We start from the raw sequence: 11,560 nt of genomic DNA on the forward strand, positions 1-11,560 counted from the left end.
CCTGCTCTCTGCAATCTCTATTCCCCCGCGATCACTTTCGCTTTCCTTCTCTCTGACCTGACTTTCTCTGTTTTAAATATATAATATATATATCTATATATTATTTCTCCACTTCCCTCCTGCCTCTCCCTCTCCGTGGGACCCTCCCTCTCCTCACCGTCTCTCCTTCCCTCAGACCACTCTCACTTTCGCCGTCTCTCGGGGCACACACCTGAACGTTACACATTCACTCACTCTCTTTCTCACGATCACTCTTCCTCTCTCTCTCTCTCTCTCCTTCTCTGTTCAGGGTTGTCCTGCAGTGACTCTGGAAGGAAATAGAGGGACAGGGTAGAAAGAAAACGAAGAAAAAGTCAAAGGACCATTCTTTTGCTCCCTCCCTTCTCTGGTGTTCCCCTACAACAACTTAGCCTAGACATGAGACCCAGAGTCATTGTTAAGACCCAGAACACGCTTCCCGTCTTCTCTCTCTCCACCCACCGTCCCACTTCTTCCCCTTTCCTCTCCCTATATACCACTCCCGCCCCAGTCTCCCCGTCTGTCTGTCTCTCTCTCTCTGGCTAAAAGTGCTGATCCAATGTGGTTCCTGGCTTTCTTAAAGGAATACATGACCACATTGCATTGACTCTATAGTACAGAGTCACTTACGGATTATTCTTCAATGAGCTATTAGGAGAGGGCACAGACAACCTGCTGCTGTTGCCAAGGTCAGAGCTACCAGTTGGGGAGGTCGAAGAAATCCCATAGCTGTTTTTAAACTGCATAATCATGTAAGGCATATCAGAGAAGCAGTTCATTTGTTATGCATATTAATATCACATGTCTGTCAATAAAAGGATGTCAAAAGCAACTGACACAGCAAGAACCTTGATTTCCCTGGGGATTAAAGCATCTCTGGTACGTTAAGTAACAGTATTATTTATCATGTCAGATCTTGCAAATACATTGATTGATTGATTGAAGACTTTATTAGAAGTTTGCATAGCAAAAGGTAGTTTCATGACGGTACAGTTCACTGGTACAAGGTCAACTAAAAAGAGATCCTAGAAAAGCACTTGGCTTATTTACACAGGAAACCATTTTCCATTTGAGGGATAGGCTATTCTGGACACAACGTTGGAAGCTACCACTCAACTTTGAATGCAAAGCCCATAATGCGTGATAAATGCTGTGTTGCCAACATTTCCAAATAGCCAGGGCACATAACAAAACTTGTAGCATATACCTACTGTAATGACAACAAAAGATGCTCTTACACATCTTGTGCAGTTCAGAGGATACAGGATAGCAGGGGAGGAAGGCGACAACAAATGGGCTCATCCATCCAATGACAACAAAAACAATGGCTGACATGAGAGAGACGACGGGTCTATTTTAGAAGGCATTGAAACAGCTCTAGAAGAGCCGTGTGTCCCTGCGAACAGAAACGTCCCTGTCCCTCGTTTTATTGGACATGATCAGATCCTTGCTGCAGCAGCACTGCATCAACAAAACAAACACAACACCGAGACAAGAGCTTTTGTTTCAAGGGCGTGTGGTGTCATCCGTTACATAATAACATCCGCTTGGCGTGCTCCATTAATGTTTATATTAGTAGGCGCAAATACACGCTTCCATCACGACACGAGCACTTCTCCATCCAATGATCAACGATTCGATTACACGCTTACCCATAAGGGCATGTAAAAAAAACGGTGTTGGAAAATAAACCACCACCAATGCCAAAAGTTGGCCCGTGTGTGCTTGTGTGGGAGAGAGATGTGAAAGGCTTATTATAGCCTGGTAGTAGGGGATGCGATGCTAGTAGAGCTAGCAAGGGATGCTAAAGCAGCAGGCTAGCATAGATAGCCTAGCGAGGAGGCTGGCTAACTGACAGGGCTGCTGTGTGTGTGCCTTTAGACATGACGATGAAGATGATGATGAAGCCTCTTTGAAAATAGCCCCATCTACAAGCTCGATGTGAGCTTGTAGATCTGTTATTTTCATTCAATCGTTGCATGGATGGACCCCCGGTGGTCTTTTTTAGGATGTGTGCCATCATCATCATCATCACTCCGTTGTGTTTTTAGGGAGGATGAATGGATGGGAGGATGGATGGATGGATGGGGGGACGGGGGTGACGCTGCCTTGCCTGAGGCGCAAAGGGACACAGTCAGAGATGGGCCGAGGCCAGACCAGACATCATGGTATGGGGTACCATCTTTTGAAAATAGCCGATCTACAAGCTCACAATGCGTCGCGATGCGAACGCATTGTGAGCTTGTAGATCGGCTATTTTCAAAAGATGGTAGCAGCAGCAGCAGCAGCAGCACCACTGACTGCCTGGCTACTGGCTGGCTGCACGGTTGCACCCCTCCCTCGATCCTTCCCTCTGCAGCAGGCAGGCAGGCAGCATCCCCAGCGCCGCATCCCCAAACTTGCAAATGACGTGCAGCAAGCAAGCAAGCAGCAGCAGCAGCAGCCAGTTAGCCGCTAGCATGCTGCTAACCACAGCTCCCACCCATTCGGATTCGGTTGTGTTTTTTTTTTTTTTAAGAAAAAAGAATGAAGGGGAAAAAAAACACGCCCTCATGCATGTCCTAAAATATAACGGACCGAACCGGCATTACATACCATACCACGTCCACGATCAATATAAACAGCTGTTTTATTTTTTGTTTAGTTTTCTATCTTTTTTTGTATCACCACCTCCACGCTACGGATTATTACAACACTTTATTGTATTTTGTTGTTATTATTATTAATGGTCTTTACCTTATAGTCGAAGAAGAAGCAGAAGGATAGGGACACCCCCCTCCCCTCCCTATGGGCGCTCCAGCATCCAACGCGGCAGGCGAGGCTAGGCAGGCAAGGCAGCCTAGGCAGGGTATAAATGTCGGGATGGATGGCGGCTGGATAGCGGCTCAGTGATCCGAATAGAAGACAGACAGCGATGGATCCATGGCTGCGGATGGACGCGATGGCCCTCGCTGGAGGTGTTTTATTATTAGCGAGGGATTGATCGCAGCCGGCGACAGACAGAAAGAAAGACAGACAGTCAGACAGACGGCTCTCTCCTCTCCTCTCCTCGCCTCTCCTCTCCTCTCCGGCTCCGACACACACAAGCTGCCTGGCTGGTTCCGAGGAAATCTCGTGACGTCACGTATAGGCAGATTTTCGGAGCGACTTCCCTCTCCTCATATCTATCTATCTATCTATCCATCCATCCATCCATCCAGCTAGGGCGCTTTTGTTGGTCTCCGGCTTTTGTTGCTGTCTACTCTGAACCCCCCTCTCCCCTGAGTCCCCCCCTCCACACACACACACACACACACACACACACACACACACACACACACACACACACACACACACATAAATATAATTAATTGTGAGGAGCTGGAGGACATTAGGCTAGACTTTAAATGACACAAAAACCAGAAAGCCCTTAATTTACTTCAGATAAAAGTTGTTTCTGATAGTGTGTGTGTGTGTGTGTGTGTGTGTGTGTGTGTGTGTGTGTGGGTGTGTGTGTGTGTGTCTGTCTGTCTGTCTGTCTGTCTGTCTGTCTGTCTGTCTGTCTGTGCGTGCGTGCATGTGTGCGTGTGTGTGTGTGTGTGTGCGCGTGCGCGCATGAGAGTGTACAGCAACCAAATAAGCAGCCTCTCTCTTGGTTCTCAAAACTACAGTTGGTAATGTCTGTGGTGTGTGGGGGGAGGGGGGGGGGATAGACAATCTAAAAATGTTTTATATCTGCAATTCTTTTTGTACATTTTCTAACCCTTTCCTCTTTTGTTATACCTACAATACTCAAATGCCAGAAGCTGGGATGCCAGCTTCAAATTGGCTAAAGAGGTGGACAGCCATTGGATGTTGTGCAGGCCTACTGTTGCAGGATATAACTAGTGACAGAAAGGAAGACATTTAAAAAGGGTGCTTTAATAGCCAGGTGAAAGGTGCCCTTCAAAATCACCAGGATGTAAAGTTGTGTGACCTGAGCGGTGATTCCGCATATTATGTTTTCAACTCAAGGTAAACAGTAAAAGTCAGTAAATGCATGATTTTCAGAAATGCATACAATTTATTTATTATTTTACATGAGAGAGGGTGGCTGTTAGAATGACATAGTCCTAACAGACACAGCAAACTTTGACATAATGAAATTGTGTGTGTGTGTGTGTGTGTGTGTGTGTGTGTGTGTGTGTGTGTGTGTGTGTGTGTGTGTGTGCGTGCGTGCGTGCGTGCGTGCGTGCGTGCGTGCGTGCGTGCGTGCGTGCGTGTGCGTGCGTGCGCGGGCGTGCATGCATGCGCATGCTTGTGTGTGTCATAGGTGACCGTTGCCATCAGTGTCGGTTTGCTCTGTTGTGAAGGTTGCTAGTGTTGTATTTCTCTGGACCCAGATCTCTTGCAGAGAGCTGTTATCTGAAAGAGAGCATTATAGAGGAAAAAAATGTAAAAAGAAAAGATAGGAAAAGAATCGAGAAAAGTAAAGAACAGACACAAAAGGTGTCAGCTTAGTCTCATCAAATCCACTTTGTGGAAAGGGGCCAAACTGACTGTGGATTCACAGGTAGGGGAAAATGTCACCTCGACCCTTCTCTGTCTTTGTCATGGCAGTAGAATAGGCAGCTTCTGTCCATTCTTTTTCACCCCTCTCACTTCTGCAGGTAAAACCGCTATTCATTCTTACAACTTTATGGATATGTTGTAGAATTGTCATGCAAGATAGATAAATCCTAAGAGAACTCTCTTCTTGTTTGGAAATCAAAGTGGTTTGCTCTACATTTAGCACTGCTTGCTTGGGCTTATTATGTACTGTGTAGGCCTACATCTGTCATATACTGTAGGTGAAAATCTTGAAAGATGCTCACAGTCACAGCACATCACATTGCGATGGACTGTGAGCTTGTAGATCTGCAATTTTAACTACAATGAGGTATACAGTAGGGCTTGAGTGATTAAAACAGTAGAAGCCTGGGACCACAGTCAAAGCGAATAGGCCTACTTTATAGTATACAGTACAATACCTTTTGTCATATTCTGATACATGGTGAACACACACTTAACTAGAAGCAGTGCTCTTCCGAGCACAGGTCTCCACCAGGCCGTGCGTCCTGGTGGTGCTACTGTATAATAGGCCAATGTAAAAAGGGTGGCATATGTTCTTCACCTTAGATCTTTCATGGCAATCGGACGCTGCATGCATGATTTCAAGCATTGTTTTCCAAAAATGTGTTTTGCTAAAGTCTACCTGCTGGTGGCGCTATAACAGGACAATGTTAAAAAGGTAGCATTTGTTCCTTGACCTAGTGGGAATATGTGTGGCAAATGTGACGGTAATCGCAGGCTGCGTTGATGATTTGAGGCATTTTGTTCAAAAACGGAGCAATCCTGCAAACTTTGGAAGCTAATATTAGCCAATCAGGATGGAATATGAAATATCAGACGGATCGGACTTGATCACATGACTATAGAGATACTGTGTACCGATTTGCATGATTTCTGGATAAAATCTCAAGGAGTAATATCCAAAAATGTGTTTTACATAAGTCGGCCCAAAGGTGGCGCTATAAAAGGCTGATGTGAAAAATGCAGGGCAAAGGTTTATCCTTAGCCTCTAGGGAGTGTGCTTACAAAGTTTGAAACTGATCGGTGGAGTTATAGGTAAAACCACAAATCGGGCTGTTATAGCGCCACCATGAGGCTGATAAAAAAAATTAAGTGGCATTTCTTCCTCGGCCTAGTGGGAACGTGTGTGCGCGATTTCATGATAATTGTCTCCACCAGCCGAAGGCTGAGGGGAGAGTATGTTTTCCCCTCCGTCCGTCCGTCCGTGCGTCCGTCCGTCCGTCCGTCCGTGCGTCCGTGCGTCCGTGAGTCCTCGCAGTTTGTGAGCACCTAATCTCAGTCGCCGTTGGCCCGGACGCTGCCAAAGTGAACACACACACTCCCTGGATGCCAATCTAGAACCTCTGCCCTAAATTTTTCAAATGGGCCTTTTCTAGCGCCACCTAGTGGCCGATGTTTCGCGTCCGTGCGTCCTCGCAGTTTGTGAGCAGCTAATCTCAGTCGCTGTTGGCCCGGTTGCTGCCAAAGTGAGCACACACATTCCCTGGATGCCAATCTAGAACCTCTGCCCTAAATTTTTCAAATGGGCCTTTTCTAGCGCCACCTAGTGGCCGATGTTTGCAAAACACATTTCTGTGCACTATTCTTACAGATTTTGTCCAAAAATCCTACAAATCGGTAGGCAGTATCTCGACAGTCATGTGATCGACACGGATCTGTCCGATTTTGCATATTCCATCCTGATTGGCTAAGATTGGCTTCCAAAGTTTGTAGGATTGCGTGCGTCCTCGCAGTTTGTGAGCAGCTAATCTCAGTCGCCGTTGCCCCGGTCGCTGCCAAAGTGAGCACACACATTCCCTGGATGCCAAACTAGAACCTCTGCCCTAAATTTTTAAAATGGGCCTTTTCTAGCGCCACCTAGTGGCCGATGTTTGCAAAACACATTTCTGTGCACTATTCTTACAGATTTTGTCCAAAAATCCTACAAATCGGTAGGCAGTATCTCGACAGTCATGTGATCGACACGGATCTTTCCGATTTGGCATATTCCATCCTGATTGGCTAAGATTGGCTTCCAAAGTTTGTAGGATTGAGCCGTTTGGAACAAAATGCCTCAAATCACAAACGCAAAGTGCAATTATCATGAAATCGCGCACACACGTTCCCACTAGGCCGAGGAAGAAATGCCACGTATTCTTTTTTAAATCAGCCTCATGGTGGCGCTATAACAGGCTGATTTGTGGTTTTACCTATAACTCCACCGATCAGTTCACAAGGACGCACGGTCTGGTGGAGACCTGTGCTCGGAAGAGCACTGCTTCTAGTTGCACTTTGCGTTTGTGATTTGAGGCATTTTGTTCAAAACGGCTCAATCCCACAAACTTTGGAAGCCAATCTTAGCCAATCAGGATGGAATATGCAAAATCGGACAGATCCGTGTCGATCACATGACTGTCGAGATATTGCCTACCGATTTGTAGGATTTTTGGACAAAATCTGTAAGAGTAGTGCACAGAAATGTGTTTAGCAAACATCGGCCACTAGTTGGCGCTAGAAAAGGCCCATTTGAAAAATTTAGGGCAGAGGTTCTAGATTGGCATCCAGGGAATGTGTGTGCTCACTTTGGCAGCGACCGGGCCAACGGCGACTGAGATTTGGCGCTCACAAACTGCGAGGACGCACGGACGGACGCACGGACGGACGCACGGACGGACGCACGCACGGACGCACGGACGGACACACGGACGGAGGGGAAAACATACTCTCCCTCAGCCTTCGGCTGGTGGAGACAATAATGCATTGAGGCATTAAGGCAGCATCTCTTGAAAATTGGGATGAGATGCTTTTCATAACCACTGTGTTTTATCTACTAAAGACTTGATAATGACAGGACCTGGAGTAGCGCTGAGGCTGCATGAGTTCAGAGAGAGACAGGGTGCAAGCCAGCTCGGCGGAGAGGCCAAGTAAGAACATTACAAACTCACAATTAAAAACAAGAAATATTTTTCTATTTAAACACATTTAATTAGGCCTATTGTGGTTATTTTTCTTCACATAATGTATAGGCCTAGTTCACTTTGGCGTGAATTCAACAGACCATGATTCCATGCAGAAAATACTGTCGTTGATCGAGAGTAGCTCCAACTAAGCTCACTATGACACAATTGTACGATAACCAACCACTTAAATTCGTTGGCCGGGGTCCCTCAGGGCTCTTTACTTGGTTGGGCCCCTTCTTTTTTCCCTCTACACCAAAACCTCTTCTCCAAAACGAGCAGAGCTACAAGATCACAACGAATTGCCATGCAATTGTAGATCCGCTATTCTTTCCTGAATGTTGGCTTGTTTTTCACTGTATGTTTGGCTATTTTCACATGTCTAATTGTGGGTTAATGTGGATACATAGTCTACTGTATAGTAGGCCTACAGTAAATAGCTTCAGTATGTAGAGTTTCCTATAAAGGTCAGGGCACAGGAGAAGCCAGGAGTGGTACTCACTCTGTTGCTCTGGATCGCTTTCCAGTGGGACCCTTTAATCACTTGCAATCTGTAATTCTTTGAGCCATTGGGGCAGCGATGTTTAGAGGGGAACTCTCTGGTCATCATAATGTCACTGTTTTTCCTCACGGTTCACCCAGTATACTTGTCCAAGTGTCCCTGAGCATTGAGCAAGACACTCAACCCATAACAATCACTTCACCCCAAGCAGCCTTGAGCAGCCGGGTGACTCACTGAAACAGAATAATAAATGTCTACATTCTACTGGTTTCATTGTTATCAGTATCAGTATTTGTATCAGTATTAGCTTAATGCAAAATGTGTTCATATTAATGTACACAGTACGAATGCATGTACACAGTAAAATCATTGTTGTCTGGTGATGCCACCAGAGGGAGCGCCGTAGACTTTGTACATTCAAAATCTGTTTGGGAAAGGACTCTTTCTAATACTCTGCTGCAGTTATGTGGAATTGGTTACCTGACAAAGCCTTAAAGGGGAATACCAATCATTTTCTACATTGAACTACTGCTATTAATCTACATTAATATACCTTAGAGTTGTTGTGTGGAAATAAGAAGAACATAATTCTGTGTTGCCTAGAACTGGAGGGTTGATTGTGGGATCAGAATGTGTACTCTGCAAGCCAAAGAGTACAGCTACCACAAATGTTCTATGTTGAAAATGAGTGGTATTCCCCTTTAAGTCGATGCTCTCTATTGTTAACATCCCTCTTAAAGAGCTGGTGAAATAGTAGCTGGACCTAACCATCAATTAGTTGAGTTGCAACCTCAACTCTATGGTTGCAACAGGTTCCATTTACATTTTTTTTTCTTTTACTGTGTAATGTGACTTAATTGACAACATTGCCGTAAATAGATCTGCAATCATTTTTATTCATTCACCTTTTCCCATCTGTATTCCAGAGTCTCTCGCCTGGGGAAGGATGTGTGGGGGTTATACCCAGGACAACTATGCAGAGTCCACACTGTACACTCACAGGATTCGGGGTAAGGAGAAAGTGTCATGCTTCTCTAGTAAGAGAAGTTGCTATGAGAATCATCAACACAATTCAGCATTGCATTCGGTTGGGGGATAATGTAGGTGTATGAGACTTGTTTTTTGCAGCACAGAGCTTTAATTTAAAATGAAATATTATTTTGTCATGTTTTATCTGAAGACCTGCGTGAATAATTTAAAAGAGAACCTGTCAACCGCAATATCATCTTTTGCAATTTACAACTTGCAAGAGGCTGCAGCCCTTTTTAATCCAGTAGGTGTTTCTGTCTGCCTCCTAAAGAGGGTGCTCTTGCACTGTGTTGATTCCCCAGCCTCCCCAGGCCAAATCATCTTCTTACTGTATTCAAACAGAACCCAGCATTAGCTCTTAGCCCAAAGTGTATGATCTTTCTTTTGTTATTGTAGAAAGGAAACATCATTGTCATAATTCATATACTGTACACACAATCACACTATGTCTCTCTCTCACACACACACACACACACACACACACACACACACACACACACACACACACACACACACACACACACACACACACACACACACACACACACACACATTTGACTTTGGTATTATATGTGCACCTGACTATTCCTTGTGTTCATTCCCACAGAGTAAGACTTAGGTATGTCAACCAGCAGCTCAGATCTCCTAACCATCAGTATGAGGAGTACCAGAGCAGCTTTGACCTCCTCACCTTACGTGCACTGAACGATCGCCATCACAGCCCTACCATCCCAGATCAACGGCTGCCTGTCCCTGAGACCTCCTATCAAGAGCACTTTGGTTTGCCCTCACACCTGTTTCATCTCTAGGCTTTATAGTCTGTTGTAATGTCATTTTGCTGTATAACTCTCAGAGTTGGAAACCTGTAAGGGTCCATTTGTAACCCCCTCAAGGAACCCAGAGGGCCCCTGGACCCCACATAGAGCCACATCATGGTTTAATTGAATGAATACAAATTAAAATAAAGCTTAACCTCAAGAAATAACATGCACATGAGTGTTCATGGACAACTTTTAAATCGGAATCTTGCTTGTTGTAATAGTGTTTTTACTATGTAGAATATTGTTGCAGCAAATATTTTACTAAGCATACGCAGTATCTCAATTACAAGTAATCTGTGTAACTTATGTATCCATGAATCAAACATTCAACTCTTCAATGCTTTTCATGCTGAATGAATAAAACATATCACATACAGTAGTTGAAGACAACTAAATGATTCGGTTTGAAAGCATGCATACCTTATATGAAACATTTAAACACATTCTGTCAACTTGTCATGTAAGGCATGCTGCTTACATTACGGTATGTTAAGTATAGCAATGCATGATTAAAAAGAGAGAGAGAGATTGATCCCACGAAAATACAAAAAAAAGTACGCCTACTGTACATGCACGCTTGACATGATCCACATGCAGTAAAGAATGACAAGGCTGTCGCTTAACCATTTATCACTTGGAGTTACCTGTTTATCAACTTGGAATTAATTTGAAAGTTAACTTCACACAAGGAAGGACATGTAAAGAAAACAGTGGCTGGGAATTTTGTTCCTGTAGCTAAACCAGTCAGTATACATTCCACATACAGGCAAGGGTAAACTTCCTCTTTCCCCAACATCTGTTTTGCTCCATCCCCTACTATTAATAAAGCAGAAAAACTTCAATAATGTTGATGGGGGCCTGTGTGCATATATGTGGCCTGTATCGAAATTAGCTTGCAAATTAGTTTTCTGGGTACCGGGTATTCTATAGTATACAAATCAAATGAAGGAATCAAATTGGAATCAATAAAATCCTAATCATTTAAGGGTCCAATATTTCTCCTATAAATAAGGCATAGCTACAGCAAGCTTTAACTGCAGGGGTCATCAATATGTCCGTACACAAACAAAATGTGTCCGTGGCAAGACTTGTCCTTGTCCGTGGCAAATTCTAGATTTTCTTGTTTACACACCATTATAATGTTCTTATTTTGATCGCAAGACCCAATTACTGAATGCCAAGTGAAGTCTCCAGGTTTTCTTCAGAATATATGACACTGATTTACTACAGCACTATATATGGCACATTGTCCAGTCCAGTCCAACTAGTTGTATTGTTTCTCAAATGTTTTGGCTATGGGAGGTTAATATTCATTACATTTCAAATTTTCAGCTAATAAAAGGGATTCTGTTAGTGTGGTTCCCTTGACATCACGGTGAAGTCAGAGCATGATGTCAGAGCGGAAAACTCATTCTACTAGTGTGGTTCCCCTGACATCACAGTGATGTCAGAGCATGATGTCAGAGCGGCAAACCCATAGACCTTACAAAAGTGTACACGTACAGACATCCGGACGGACATACGGACAAGCTGTGACGGTTCTGAACTGCGACCTACGGTCACAATAAACATTTTATTTACTTAAGATAACACTTGACATAGGGGCGCCCATTGCCCTTGCGGTCCAGGCACATACAGTACCTGATGCCTGACAGTGTGTCACG

The sequence above is a fragment of the Nannobrachium achirus genome, assembly GCF_963921795.1.
Source record: "Nannobrachium achirus genome assembly, chromosome: 3".
Classification (NCBI taxonomy): domain Eukaryota; kingdom Metazoa; phylum Chordata; class Actinopteri; order Myctophiformes; family Myctophidae; genus Nannobrachium; species Nannobrachium achirus.